Genomic DNA, 15,179 nt, shown 5'->3' on the forward strand with positions numbered 1-15,179 from the left:
AGTGTAAAGGGGAACTACTTTAGTAAAGTGAAACTATGGATGGGGAACTACTGTGGTATGATCCACTACCCACATTCTTTATGGTGGTCAAATGCTCAAAATTTAACTGATTTAACTTACTAAGTTTCCAAAACCTCAACTATCTCATCCCAGGAGAAAGCAAAATGAGTAAGCAGAATATGAACTTCCGAATGAGGAAGTTACTACTTATTAACTATGCAGCAATAAGCAAGTTATTTAAATGCATGAAGCTTTAATATATTTTACCTGCTAATAATAACTACTTCATAGAGCAGGAGCCAAATCTGTTTGGTTCCTCAGTCCATTTCCAGTATCTTAGTCACCTAGGAGACATTTGATGAATAACCATTGACTGCACAAAGCATCTAGAACAGTCTGCCGCACAGGAAATGAGTTGTTAATTGATATTGTTTCTTTAGTTCATATTTACATTAAACAACCTGCATTTATTAGGTACTGTGGAGTCCTCGTTATGCATAAACCATCATATTAGCCATCAAAAAAGAACTAGAGGTTCATCCACGTTATCCAATTCAACTTAGCAATACCAGCAATGATTGCTTTTATTATCACAATAATGATGGACTCTGTAAAGTGTTTGCTCTGTGACAAGCAGGGTTCTAAATGCCAAATTAACTCTATTCCACTCCACAACCAATGAGCTAAGACTTACACTGTCCCCACTTTAAGATTATGAAATTGATGCCCCTGTTATGTAGCCAGTAAGTGGTGGAACCAGAGTTTGCATGCTGGCACAGTGATATTGAAGGGTTTTTGTACCCACTAAGCAATGATGAAAGTAGGAGAGCTTTTGAAAATGAGATGAGGGGCCACCCTGGTGGCACTATAAGTCTCAGCACTATGAAGCTATCAGTAGCCACTACAGCACAAATTCGCTCCCTAGCCAAGTTGCTAACCCACATGGTGCAGCAGACCTCTCCTGTCTCACCTGCTGTTCCCCTCAGCAGTGGATTTCAGTCAATCTGTCTGTTCTGCTCCCCGCTCTGCCTCTAGTGAATCCTCTCACCCCTGCACCTCTGGCCTTTACCCCAGTTCTTGTATGTATAAATAAATAAAAACAAATCTTTAAAAATAAGATGAATGAAAGCAAAAGGGGGATGGATAGCAGAACATGTTGAAGGATGCACTTTGCTGGTACAAAATTGACAATGAAAATGTCAAGTTCTTGTCCTAACATCTACTAACATTGTCATTTGTTTAAAAAGACCACATTTTGTGAGAAGCCAAGACCATTGTAAATGAAGCCCTTTTTTCTAGAACTTAAAGAATGAAAGGCAATTTAAGACTTGGAAAATTAGAAGTAGATGTCAGCTCTTATCTTCAGCTGGTATTTTATGACAGACTTTTAGCCATACACAGTTATGTCTGAATAACCCAGCAGATGGTCCAGCTGTGAGAATAGTATTATTCACTACCAATGTGGATTCTTCTCATGGTTTCATAAGTTCTTGTTTTTGAACCATCCAAAGTCACCACACTTTTTCCTTAAGTGATGACAAAATAAATTTCCGAAATCCATCACAAAAGTTTTGTCAGATCTGTATATAAATTCACAGACAAATGTCAAAGCTTTTGAGAATCACTTTCAAAAGCTGCATGTTTGGTTGTAAGGCCCTTTCCTTACAAGAGGGACTAAAGATTTGATCCAAAGTTTTCGTATGTGTAGACTCTGGGCTGTTAATACCACTATCGGTTAATGCACTTTGTGAAAAGAAATTCCTGTCTCTGAAAGACCAGTTATTTCTCTTCACATTCTTACCTTCTTCAGTGTTCTATGGAATAACTTGTCTGACATTATTTAAGTGAGCACGCTGGTCATTCAGAGGCACTATCTCTTCCCCACTCTCAGCATCCTATAAAAAAGATAAGCAATAAGAACTCACACGGTGTGAATGATGTTCTAATAATTAGTATCTTGTGCATTCAGAAATGCGGGGCCCAGGGCTATGCAACCATTCAGACAGTTAAGCGTGAATCACCACACTATAATTCAGGGCCTGAAACAGATGTGTCTTTTCTAGAAGGGGGAAACCCAGAGTAATCTGGAGGGGGGAAAGGATTGTTGTTGTAGAAATGCCAGTCATCCCGTTCCTGCCACTGCACCTGGAACTAAGGCATACAATGTTTGGGAGAATCTAAACCCTCCCAAGGCATCCCTTACCGCGACCCAGGTTTCATCCATCTCCTGTGGTGTTTGCAGGACCACTGGATCCCTTTATTTATCCAGCTCATGTGATTTCTCCTGCCCCAGCACAAAGGAATCCTTCCAACAATGAAAACACAATGCCCCTTGCCAAAGACTCTACTAGAGGCAACATTTGAGCATGTCCCTGTGTGTGTCCAAGAATAAATCCCCTGGTGGCACAGGGGTTAAAGTCTCAGTGCTATCAAGCTATCACCAGCCACTGTGGCCTGACTGATCCCCAGCCAGAGAGCTGACCCACATAGGGCACAGCAGACCTCTCCCGTCTCACCCACTGCTCCCCTCAGCAGTGTATTTCAGTCAGTCTGCCTGTTCTGCTCCCCACTCTGTCTCTGGTGATTTCTCTCACCCCCACACCTCTGGCCTGCACCCCAGTTCTTGTATGAATAAATGAATACATAAATAAATAAAATCTTAAAAAAAATAAGAACAAATCCTCTGAGCATTTGAGGAAAAGCAGGCATTTTAGAAGCCTATCACCATGGCCTATAGGTCCCCTTGGCCTAACTGGGGTTAAGACCTCGTCATCCTCACTCTGTCCTCCCTCATGTTGCTTCAGCCACATTCACCATGTCACTGTCCCTCACACAAGCCAGTGTGCTCATCGGGTTTTGTCTGTCCTTCAACCAGAAAGGCTCTGATCAGGGGTCAGCGTGTCTGATTCCCTCACTTCCACATCTCAAATATTGCACAAAAATGAACAGCGATGTAAGAAAATGAAAAAGTGAGTTAAAAAAGAGATCTCTGTTCAAATATCAACAACTCAGAAGAAAGAAGGAAAAGACAAGATGTGGAATAAGTAATACAATAAGTGTAACAGGGTGGTCCCCAGGGAAAGGGGGGGTTCCCTGCCCCACCCAAGGGAGGGTGCAGCTGAGCAGGGAGGAGGAGAAGCTGGAGTAAAGACAAGGGAGGAGGAAGGAAGGAGAATGGAGAGCCAGAAGGAAACCTGGAGGAGGCACATGGAGCAAAGAGACATGTGAAGAAGCTGCACTTGCTTCTTGGTCCTGGACAAGTTGAAACAGACGTGGGTGAGAGACCCAGGGAGGTTAACAATGGTAGCTTTGACCTTGACTTTGATTTTGCTCCTTCTGTCCCAGATGCACTGGGCCCTTCTATCCCTTTCCTATGGGTCTCCACCAGGAGATGCCTTAGAATTGTGATTAGCTTTTGGGCTCAGTGGTCCTGATTCAAGCCAAACCCTACTTGGCTGGGTATTTACCCACGAGGGGATGGGAAACTTTGGGTGCTTTGTAACAGGGTTGTCCCCAGGAAAGGGGGAGGTTCCCTGCCCCACCCAAGGGAGGGTGGAGCTGAGCAGGAAGAGGAGAAGCTGCAGAAGAGACTGAGGAAGGAAGCAGGATGGAGCCAGGAGACCTGGAGGAGGCGCATGGAGCCTAGAGACACGTGAAGAAACCGCTTGTCTTGTGGTCGTGGACTGGGTGACACAGATGTGGGTGAGACCCATGGGGAGGTGACAATGGCAGCTTTTATCTTGATGTTGATTTTGCTCTTTTCCTTCCGGGCTTGTCTGGTTGTTTCTGACCCTTTGCTGTGGGTCCCCACTGGAAGATGCTTTAGACTTGTGGCAGGCTTTGGGGCCTTGCTCTGGGCCGATCCCATATGGATGGACTTTTACCCACAAGGGGATGGGTAACTTTGGGTGCTTCATTTAGAAATTAGATTCTTTGCCTTACCTGTATTGTTTCCTAGTTTTATTAAAGTTCCTTCCCATTAAAGTCTCCTATGTTTTGTGTTGATGCGGCGGATGGCAGAACCCATTTAGAATAGGCAGGTTTGCGGGGTTTGGGCTGCCCCTCTCCCTGTCCTATAACAGCTTGATTTTGAAACTATTCTCCCCCTTCTCTTTGTTGTACACTAATTGTATGAAAGTTCCTTTCCATTAAAGATCTTATGCACGAGAGTATATTTTGTCTTGATGTGGCAGATGGCAGAACCAATTTAGAGCAGGCAGGTTTGGGGGTTCTGGGGTGCCCCTCTCCCTGCCCTGTAACATAAGGACAGAAGAAGACCTCAGAAGTTCTTTCTAGGCCACGATTCATGACAGCATCCCACGCCCTTTTTTTGTTTCTTCACCGGAACTATTTTTCTTCCAAGCACTTATCACTACCTGGTATTAAATTTTGTATTTATGTGTTTGGGATTTTCTTTCATTCTATGTAAGTTCCAGATCATTTATTGTCTTGTTCACTGCTTTTTAGTCTCACAACATCAGCCTTTGGGAAAGTGTCTGAAACATAATAGGCCCAAAATATTTGTTGATGGAAGAGTGAAGGAATATATGCCCAGTTTCAAGGTGAGGAAGAAGCATTGTTTTCTTTTGTCTCTTTTAAAGAAATGAAGACACCAGGTCTGCAGCTCAACCCTCATGCCTTGCTCACATAGGCCCTCTCCACTTGAGTGACTGATTGTGGTATAATGTGGGATCCCAGCCCTCCTTGTTCTTGGGGCTATTGTCTTGGTACCCAGAGTTCCTGCTGGTCAGCTAGGCAGACAGTCAGGTGGGAGGCCCTTTACCAAGGACAAAAGTCCTGGTCTGAGAACATACTGGGAAATTGGTATCTGCTGAAAACAGTAGGCAGATACTATGGCCAGATTAGTGCGATCAGCTAAATACCTTACTTGTAAGGGTTAGCAGAAAGATAGGTAAGAATAGGGAATACAAATATGCTTTGACCAGCAGGACAATGGAGCCCCCCAGACAATAGCCCCTGGTCACCCACGTGAGCTCACATCCCCCATAAAGCATCACCCATGCATGTACATTCCCTACGTGCTTGCCCCATCTTTGAACTTGATTCTAGTATACACAAGACTGCCTTTGGATGGGGCTGCCCAGTGTAGCCCCTCTAGGCATCTCATTGCTCCAACCCACCTGGACTTTGAGTGAATTTTTCCCTCATCCTGAAATGCTCCTAATGCTGCCCTCTGCAAGGCAACAGTATAATGGTAAGGAACGTTTCCAAGGATTTGCTCCAAAAATGGACAAAAATCTGCTGGTCCCCACACTATTTACAATAGCTAAGATATGGAAACAACCCAAATGCCCCCAAGCAGATGAATGGATCAAGAAGATGTGGTCTATATACACAACGGAATACTAATTAGTGATCAAAAAGATAAACTCATGCCATTTGTGGCTACGTGAATGGAGCTGGAAGGGATTATGATAAGCAAAATAAGTCAGAAGGAAAAAGATAAATATTGAGTGGTTTCATTTATATTCTTATGGAATACAGAGAAAGTGAGCAAAGGGTCAGGAAAACACAAAAGCTGCAAGTTTACCTTAGATCTGAGGCACACAGCAGGGGCAGGGTGGAGAGAGGGATGAGAACAGGGGAGGAAAGAGCACAAGCCACTGTGGTGATGGTCACGGGTGCTGCAGTGGTGGGAGAGCTACAGGGATGACACCTGAGGGGAGAAATCCAATATTGCACAAGAATGAACAACCATGTAAGGAAATACAAAAAATTATTTTATTTAAAAATATACTGATTTTGGCACAGCGGTTGAGCGCTGGCCTGGGAAGCTGCCCGCAGCCTCTGCAGCGGGGGTTCCATCCCGGGCCGCGGGGGGAGGGTCCCACATGGCAGCAGACCTCTCCTTCCTCTGGTTCTCTGTAGAACATTTTTTTAAGATTTATTTTTATTTATTTATGCATACAAGAACTGGTGTGTAGGCCAGAGGTGCGGGGGGTGAGAGAGCTCACCAGAGACAAAGTGGGGAGCAAAATAGGCAGATCTACTGAACTCCACTGCTGAGGAGAGCAGCGAGAGAGACAGGAGAGGGCTGCTGCGCCATGTGGGTCAGCACCCCGGCTGGGGATCGAACTCATGCACAGTGGCTGGTGATAGCTTGATAGCACTGAGGCTGAACCCCTGCACCAGCAGGGAAGCATGTCTGTAGAACTTAAAAAAGAAACCCAGGGAAACATTAATGGGCTTTTTACTCCGAATGACAATACACTGAGTTTCTCTTTAAAAGATACTGTTCAGGGCCTCTCCGGTGGCGCAGCGGTTGAGAGCTGGGTTGCGAAGCTGCCCGCAGCCTCTGCAGCGCAGGTTCAATCCCCAGCTGCTCCCCGGCCACCAGAGGAGGGTCCCACATGGCGCGCAGACCTCTCCTGCCGCCCGCTGCCCCCCTCAGCAGTGTACTTCGGTCCTTCTGCCTGCTCTGCTCCCCGCTCTGGCTCTGGTGAATTCTCTCACCCTCCCGCGCTTCTGACTGTACCCAGTGCTTGTATAAATAAGTAAATAAATCTTAAAAAAAAAAAAATGCAGACTTTAAAAAAAAGAAAGATACTGTTCAAGGCTGAGAAAACTAAAAGGCTCCTAAAAACCAACAAAAAAATTTTTTGCACTAAAATTTCCAGTAGAGAGCCTTCTAGACTTGAGGACGGAGAAAGAAGGGGAAGCGACTTTGTTGGGAGGAAGTAGACACAACCAAATGGTGACAGTTAAAGGGGATTCAAAAGGGAAACTGGCAAGAGGGAACTATGTCCCTACTTTAGCAGTGCCTATAGATTCAGACATCCTAAGTAATGGTGAGCCAAATCTACAATATTACATGTATTTCATACTTAAAATTTATTAATTTATTTAAATATTCAATAAATGTAAAATAAATAAAATATATTAATTAGTTTAAATATTAAATAAATATAAAAATAAAGTATAATAATTAGTTTAAATATTAACTAATTGTAAAATAAATAAAATACATTAAAAATAATATATCATAAGGCAAGGCACATCAGAAAATCAATATAAGAAATATATTATTGGGGATAAAAAGTACAGCACGGTGACTATAGTAATAGCATTATATTATGCATTTGAAAGTTGCTAAAAGCATATCTTAAAACTGTTCATCATAAGAAAAGAAATTGCAAGAATGTGTGGTGATAGATAATAACCAATTTATGGCAATAATTATTTCACCATATATACATCTATTAAATCACTATGTTGTACAGCTAAAATAATACAATATCATACATAAATTATACCTCAATAAAATCTATTTATAAAATATATTTATTATAATATTAATAGGCTAAGGGGAAAAATCATATAATTATTTTAATTGATACAGAAAAATATTTGATGAGATGAATTCCTATTAAGATTTTTTTAATGAGTTAAGGAAAAAGAGAACAAACTTGGCAATTTCACGTGGTTTAACTTCATGATCAATAGTAATTTCAACTGCATGTGCTTTTTGTTTAGAATATAGATTGTTTGATTTTTTTCTAATGGTTTGCACCCTGAGCTTTCAAACCGTATCCCCTGAATAATTTAGTTGGTTTGAAAAGATTTTCTATATTTTTAAAAATCTTGAAAATAAAAAAAAAAGAACAACCTTGGTAAAATTTAGTACCAAAGCTCCTAACATTATACTTAATAAAGGGATTTTAGATGCAGATCTTTTAAGATTAGGAACCAGATCAAGGATAGCCCTCTTATTCATACCATTAAATACAGCATTGAAGTTCATGGCCAATTCAAATGGATCAGGAAAATGTGTTTATTGATAATCATACACTATATATTTCCCTTTGTAGACTAATTTAATTGCATTCCAAAAATTTTACATACTTTATTTTCATTTCATTAGAAGTATTTACTAACTTTCCTTGTGACTTTCTTTGGCCCATGCACGAATTCCTTAGACATGTGTCAGTTCTCTACTCTCACACTAGCCAGCCCCGTAACCTGTAGCAAGACAAAACTGAACTCCCTTCACCTCTTGGCCTTACCTGAGTGTGCCAAGGTGGGCAGCCTGGTCCCTTTGGATATCACCAACTTCCTCAGCTTCAGGCTAGTTGTTTTTTCGATTTTTGATAAATTCAAAACAATATATGATCTTGTCTATTATTTAAGTTTTTCCTTTTGGTAGAGTGGGAGTAATACTCTTTATAGCTCTTTATATCCTATTTTTTTTAATTGGAATAGAATTTACATACATTATTTACATTTAAGCTGTATAGCACAATAATTGAACATTTAGTTTTTGAGGATTTTTGCGTAGAAGAACTGGTGTGTAGGCCCGAGGTGTGGGGCAGGAGGATTCCCCAGAGACAGAGTGGGGAGCAGAACAGGCAGATCTACTGAAATCCACTGCAAAGGGGAGCAGGTCTGCTGTGCCCTATGTGGATCAGCTCCCTGGCCAGGGAGCCAACTCAGGTCACAGCAGTGACAGAGCTGATACTTAACGCCTAGGCCACCAGAGAGGCCCCAGTCAAACATCAGTATACATGGCAAAATGATCAGCACAATGTTCTTTTCTTAGAATCTTTCAACTTGCAATACCATACTACTGATAACAGTTTCCTTTTATATCCCATTTGAAAACCAAAAATTTTAATATTCTTTTTTATTGCTTTCTATTCTATATTCTAATCTCAAACTGAATCCCTAACTTGCAGTAAAGTCCATGACACGAGATGGCATTATTAAAGGGACTTTTGTAAAGGACAAACCTGCTTGGAAAGAAGTAAGAAGAGAACCCAGTAGGTGGCAGAGGACTAAGAGGTGAGCAAGAACTGTGATGATGGCAGATATTTGCAATTAAAGGTAAAAGGCGATACAAGCATCTTCCCCACTGGGGAGAAGTTTATAGCGAAGAATCTTGGACTTTCCATAATTGTTTATAAAGGCGAGTTCAATTAATTTTATGTGACTATTAAAAAAGAAAGATTGGATGCTGTAATATGACTTAGGTTAATCAAATTATAGGGCTATATCAAAATAATCACAGTTATTTGTTAACAAACTTGAGTGAGGCAACTGTAGGCTAAAGACGGGAGATGAAGCTAATTGCATAGAGAAACATTAATAGTAAATGAATGAGTTCATTTAGGCTCCTAATATTTACCACAATTTTTGATAGAGTTATCTGAATCTCCCCACAACAGAAAAAAATGACTCAGAATTTTTGTGTACCTTCTTCCATTAAAAAAAAATGGCTTCCTGCATTAGCCTATCTATTAGGTATTCTGATGAGGAAGCCTGAGTTTTAATTTCTACCTCATTGTTAGGGGGAAAGGGATCAAGTTTTAGTGGCCATCTCAGCACCTGAGTAATTTTTTCCAATCCAGCAAGATCCGATGGTCTGATTTTCTTTCTCAGTGTTTCTGGTAGAAAAGGCAATTTTCAAGACTGAAATAGCAATTTCTTAGCCATCACTGAGGCTCTTAAAATCCATTTTTTTTTAACTCCCATAGACTTCCATGTGTAAATGAAAGAAGACTCTTGGAAATACACATTTTTCTATTTTGAGAGATAACCCACTCAAGCATAAAGTTAATACAATTTATTACACTAAAAGTAAAGTTGCATTAGAGTGAGTTCATAACAGATGAATAAACGCACTTCACAGGAAAGGGGATGCCATGTCTGCTCCCCTGAGTTTGCCTCTTTCAGCTCTAATACCTCCTTGAAGACCTCAGTCCTCTGACATCCAGCAAGCCCATTCCTCTTAGAGAAAGGTTTGGAAAAAACCATTTGAAACTTGGAACTTCAGAGTTAGCCCTTAGATAGGGGGACAAATTATTCAATCTGTACTTGAAAATAAAACAACAACATCAAGTTTGAGAACTTCTGAGCCAGAGTGCTCAAAATCACATACTAGATTTAATGAAGATTTTCTGGCTATGTGATCTTGGGGAAGGAGGTTACTTTCTCTAGGCCTTACTCGTATCATATTAGAATGAAAATGATAATAACTCCTAACCTACAGAAGTTTTATAAGGAGAATTACACAAGAAAACATTAGCGTAGTGTCTAGCACACAGTGTATATGCAGCAAAGGCTAGATATTTATTAATATTATAACCATTACTACTACTACTACTATTTATCAACTACCAGGCCAATGTAACAGGCATGTGAAAAAATGCTCAACATCACTTATCATCAGGGAAATGCAAATCAAAACCACAATGAGATACCACCTCACACCTGTGAGAATGGCACACATTAAACAAACTGGCAACAAGAAATGCTGGCGAGATGTAGAGAAAAAGGAACCCTCCTCTTACACTGCTGGTGGGAATGCAAACTGGTCCAGCCACTGTGGAAAGCTGTATGGAGGATTCTCAGAACACTAAAAATGGAGCTACCATATGATCCAGTGATTCCATTTCTAGGAATCTACCCAAAGGACACAAAAACACTTATTTGAAAGGAACCTGCACCCCTGTGTTTATTACAGCACTATTTATAATAGCCAAGATATGGAAACAACCCAAATGCCCCAAAACAGATGACTGAATCAAGATGTGGTCTATATACACGGTGGAATACTACTCAGCCATCAAAAAAGATAATCTCATGTAATTTGTGGTAATACAGATGGGGCTATAAAGGATTATGCTCAGTGAAATAAATCAGAAGGAAAAAGAAAAATTTCATATGTTCTCACCTAAGGGAGGAATATAGGGAAACCAAACAAAGGATCAGGAAAAAGAAAATCTTGCAGGCAAACCAAAGATCTGAGGCATCCCACAGGGGGGGAGGGAGAGTATTCAAAACAGAAGAGGGATGAGCACAAGCATCTGTGGTGACAGCTCACAAGTGAATTAGTGGTGGGAGAATGAACAACAACATAGAAAATTAATTAATTAATTAATAATAAAAGGAAAAAAGCAAATATCTAGTCAAAAGCAAATATCTAGTCAGTTCGTTTATGCAACAAATTCTTTTTTTTTTTCATTTATATATTTTACAACATTGTTCATTTTTGTATAATGTATGCTTGTGTGTTTTCTCCTTTTAGGTATAGTCGCCATAAAATTCCCACCACCAATTCACCCGTGAATCATCACCGAGGTCCCTTATGCTCTTCTCTCCCCTGTTTTGATCTCTTTCCTCTCCCCTTCTCACAGAATGTCTCTGATTTATAGTGCTTGCTAATTTTGTTTTTTATTATTATTATTAGGGTTTTTTTCCTGATTCCGTATTTGGTTCCTGATTCCGTATTTGGTTCCCCTATATTCTTCCTATAAGTGAAACCATCTGATATTTTGCTTTTTCCTTCTGGCATATTTCACTGAGCACAATCCCTCCCAGCTCCATCCATATTGCTGTGAATGGCATAAGTTTATCTTTTAGATTGCTGAAGAGTATTCCATTATATATATAGACCACATCTTCTTGATCCAGTCATCTGTTTTGGGGTGTTTGGGTTGTTTCCATATCTTGACTGTTGTAAATAGTGCTGCAGTAAACATAGGGGTGCAGGTGTCCTTTTGAATTAATGTTTTGTATCCTTTGGGTAGATTCCTAGTAGTGGAATTGCTCCACATGGTAGCACCATTTTTAGGAGTTTGAGGAACCTCCACACAGCTTTCCATAATAGTCGGACCAGTTTGCATTCCCACCAGCAGGGTAGGAGAGTTCCTTTTTCTCCACATCCTCACCAACATTTTTTTAATGTATGCCAATCTCACTGGTGTTCGGTGGCATCTCACTGTGGTTTTCATTTGCATTTCCCTAATTATTAAGTGATGTTGAACATTTTTTCACATACCTGTTGTCCATTTCATGCAACAAATTCTTGAGTATCACCTTGTGGCCCTGCTCTGGAGTGCAGGGACAGTAAGGTGAGCATTCAGACTTTGTTCCCTTGGCCATCTACCTTCAAGACACTTCCTCTCCTGCACCCAGGCTTCCTCCTCAATAAAAATGGTACTAATCAAGACAGGACTAGAGTGAGGTGTGTGAGACTCTTGCACAAACATAAGGGGTGCCTGTTTAAATTTTACACCCCAGGTACTTTGTCTAACTCACCCTCATCCCAACTCTGGTACCAATGATTCCAACTCTACATAGTTATTTTTGAGGAAGCGCAGGGAGGGTAGATACTGTTTGTCTGGTATGAAAGTGGGATTTGGAAGGTTTGTTCAATGAGGAAGAAGCAGTTTACTGGGACACATCAGTGAAGCCAAAACAGAGAAATCCCTGCCCTCAAGGAGCTCACCTCCAGGCTTGGGTAGAAATATGTAAAATTTAATCACTAATTAAGTAAATAGAGAGTAAATTAGGAATTGGTGAGAGCCAGGAAAAGAAACTGGCAGGGACAGTAGTTTTAGGAATACAGAGAGTGAGGGGGTGGGGTGGATGATCTCAATTATAAGGGGAAATTTGAGCAAAAACTTTCAGGACATGCAGGAATTTGCCTTGGGACATGGGGGAAAGGCCTTCTCAGCAAAGTGAATAGCTAGTGTAGGGCCCTGCCTGGCGTGTTCAAGAAAGCAAAGAATGACATGAGCCGAATGAGCAAGGGGATAAAGGATGCCGTTTCCTCTATCCAAGAAGGGAATTCATGACTTGTTCCATAATCGGGCTCTCACCAGAAGAGAAGGGCTAGAGCAAAGCAGGAGCAGTGGCCCCTATACCCCCTCCCAGATGCAACCCTCCATCCACACCTGGAGGCTGCTCTCTTCAGAACTAGCCATCACCTCCCTGCTGACATTCCATGCTGTTAAAAGGGACCTCGTCTCTGGGGAACTCTGACTATCTGCAGGGATCTGTGGGTGTAGTACAAGGCAGAACTGCTTGATCGCCCTGGGCAATACTGATGTGCCTTGCGCCCCAGGGACTGATCAGTGGAACACCTTGTTAATAAGGTTACAGGCATGGGTGGGAGTCAGGTGTATACTCACACTCCCTTAAGCCCATATTCCAGTGTTCAGTTTGACCTACCCTCCTCTATCAATAAAGAGGCCAGGATCCTAGTCTTGAGAGAATTGTGCAGGCAGCTCCATGACTTCTGTTTCTTTTCTTTCTTTTTTTTTAAAGATTTATTTATTTATTTATACAAACACTGGGTACAGTCAGAAGGGCGGGAGGGTGAGAGAATTCACCAGAGCCAGAGTGGGGAGCAGAACAGACAGACTGACGAAGTACACTGCTAAGGGGAGCAGCAGGCGCAGCAGGAGAGGTCTGCGCACCATGTGGGACCCTCGCCCAGGGGCTGGGGATGGAACCGGCACTGCAGAGGCTGCGAGCAGCTTCGTAGCCCAGCATTCAACCTCTGCGCCACTGGGGAGGCCCTGTTTCTTTTCTTTATCACTGGTGTTGCCTGACACAACAGGGATCGACTCCTTTGATCCTCAACCCCAGTGAGAGAGATGGGGTGATAATTGCCCATGCTCCAGATGACAGCTTTCTGCTACCCCAGAATCCAACTCCAGTGTCTGCCCACTCAGCGCTCCTCCCTACACCTAGGACTGCATGAGGAGCCAGAAAGAAGGTCTCTAATATCACCTGCTCGCTGATTCTTAAAATCCCATCACGACACTTCACTACCATAAGCATTGTCGAAAATGTAAATGAGTGACATCAGCTCCTTACCATTTGTGCTGAATGGGTTCATTCATTCATTCATTCATTCAATAAGAGCTACTGATATCTACTAGGTGTTAGACTTTTCTAAGCTAGGACTTTTCTCCATGGCAGCAAGAACTGGAGAGCAGGAAAGTGTGTGCCAAAAAAGAAAAGTAGATCTATAAGGGCAAATCTCACTTATTTGAAGACTTGCATCAGGAGATGTCCACATTCATCACCTAGTAACCATCCAGTCACCACACAGTGTGGTGATGCTCTCTTTTCTGCTGGAAAACTCTCCTCCACAGCTAATTGCCTCACATCTATAGTCTAGTTCTTGTCAGTTTTGTCACACTGTTATTACATACAGTAATGGCGTGTAAGATATTAGCCTGTCATTATATATAAATGTGTCTAAGGAAAACTCATTTCCAAGAATCATTTTTGAAAATGAATCCAGAAGAGAGGTAAAAGCTTATTTTCTGTCTCCAAGGACAACATAAAGTAACTCTGTGGCTTGTATGATAATCATTTAAGGGGGACTTTGTGCCCCCTAGAAATACCAATGCCACAGATATATTGGGGGTGTTATGTAAAGCACAGGAAAGAGTTAAGCTGAAAAGAAGCAGCAGCCTTCATCCGCAAACCTTGCTGTGCCTTGAGGGTATAAACAACCCAGTCTTTTCCCCACTTACCACTCCCCTATTTATTTTATTATGGTTAATAACACATGACCAGAAAATCATTTTTACCATGTTCCCTCTATTGTCATTCAGTTTAATTTCTTTATTTTCATAATATAGCACCAGTGACTTGTCTGACATTAGAACTTTTTTCTTCCAGTTATCTGTTAAAGTAACACTTCAATTTATTACTATCAATAAATATGCATTTCATACAACTTTCAAAACCGAGGTTTATGATAACCCCAAGGGTTAAAACTATTGATATTCCTGGTATTTTCCCAGATATTTTATTTTAACAAATTTCACCGCTGAGATGTAAACTATTGAAAGCTACAACATTAGTGTGTCTTGCATTCCCAGCACTCTGCTTGCACATGGCAGGTCTGCAACAAAATGCAGACCTTCTATAATAACCCCCATGACCTCCGTAGGGATAATGGGGTGCTCTTTTCCACCTTCCTCTGCCAGCCTCTACAGCTACCACCTGCTGTCTTCCTTTACTCCCAGGTTTCATTACCCACACATGATAACTTGTGTGCAAAAAGCACTTGGGAGCTCAAGCATAAGGCATGCAGGACACCTGGGGCAGAGAGGCGAGAGCACAGGGCATGTGTGCCTATAGTAGGGACACCTGGGCAAAAGATCATTATGAGATTATGTAAAGGCAGGACAGGGCACAAGGCAGGTTTTCTGATCCCATGCAGATCGGGTAAAGGAGGAGTCAGAGTCCTCAGTAGTTTTGCAGGTTTTTTATTTGGGGTTCACCAGGCATATGGCAGGCAGGGGTGCTGGCTGGGGGGCTGGGAGGCTGGCAGGCCTCCCAGCCCCCAGCAAGTCCTCACTCTATCTGGGCTCTCTAGCGTTCGTTCTGCTGCTTCTCGGCTTCGGCTGAGGCTG

Source organism: Talpa occidentalis, unplaced genomic scaffold, assembly GCF_014898055.3.
Source record: "Talpa occidentalis isolate TD23 unplaced genomic scaffold, MPIMG_talOcc4v2.1 talOcc4.16, whole genome shotgun sequence".
Classification (NCBI taxonomy): Eukaryota; Metazoa; Chordata; class Mammalia; order Eulipotyphla; family Talpidae; genus Talpa; species Talpa occidentalis.